A 1,086-nucleotide genomic window follows, 5' to 3' on the forward strand; every position below is an offset into this window, starting at 1 on the left:
GTGTGTGAGCGTGTATATATGTGTGTGTGTGTGTGTCTATGTGCGTGTGTGTGTGCGTGTGTGCGTGTGTATATATGTCCGTGTGTGTGTGGGCGTGTATATATGTGTGTGTGTGTGTGTCTATGTGCGTGTGTGTGCGTGCGTCTCTATCAGTCGCCAGGGGGGTGGATGTCAAGGACGTTGTGCTGCTTGTCTCCCAAACATAATCCCATTAAACTCAGGAATTTAATTATAGATTATCTCACAAGGTCTCACACGGTATCTCACACACACACACACACACACACACGCACACACACACAAACTGGCTTAACCCTGTTGCCTTGTCAATGTGCATCAGTGTCACCCTCCAGTCGGCGTTAACAACTTCATCGCTCTGTTTTTAGAGCCGGAAGGACTCCCCAAACACTCAAAAACCAATTATAATTTCCTTAACAGTTGCACACCGTAACGTAAAGCAGAAAAAGGCAAAAAATGTTGCAGAAAAATTCACCAGAATGCAGAAAATGAAGAGTTTAATGACCAAAATTTCAATTTTGGAGATGTAACCCCCAACCTTCCAAATGTTGAATCCAAAGTTATGTCCTTGGTTTTTTGTTGGCTAAACGTAACTGTTGTCGCTGTACAACTGTTGTTGTAAACACGGCCAATTACCTCAAAAACTGTAGGATACCATAGGAATTGGGGTGCATACATTTTCGTAAGATATCATACAAACCCGTTTTTTAAAATGTGTTGAATATGTTACTCGTGGATGGAATTATAGTGAAAATGCATGATTCCCCTTTTTGCTGGGGATCACCTGGAACCCCCTCAAGGACCCCTGGGGGGTCCCCATTTTGGGAACCACTGAACTGGGGGTTCAGTTCCTTGCTCATTGAGTTGGACTAACCAAGAAGCCTGGCCATTCAAGACAAATCGATCACACGGCGGCGTTACAGAACTGCACCTTCACTGCATTCAAAGGCATTTCTGCTGCTGCATTGTTTTCAGTGTGGATGGGTTTGAATGCTCTCTCGCACACACACACACACACACACACACACACACACACACACACACACACACACACACACACCATCACCA

This window comes from Etheostoma cragini, chromosome 14 (genome assembly GCF_013103735.1).
Source record: "Etheostoma cragini isolate CJK2018 chromosome 14, CSU_Ecrag_1.0, whole genome shotgun sequence".
Taxonomy (NCBI): Eukaryota; Metazoa; Chordata; class Actinopteri; order Perciformes; family Percidae; genus Etheostoma; species Etheostoma cragini.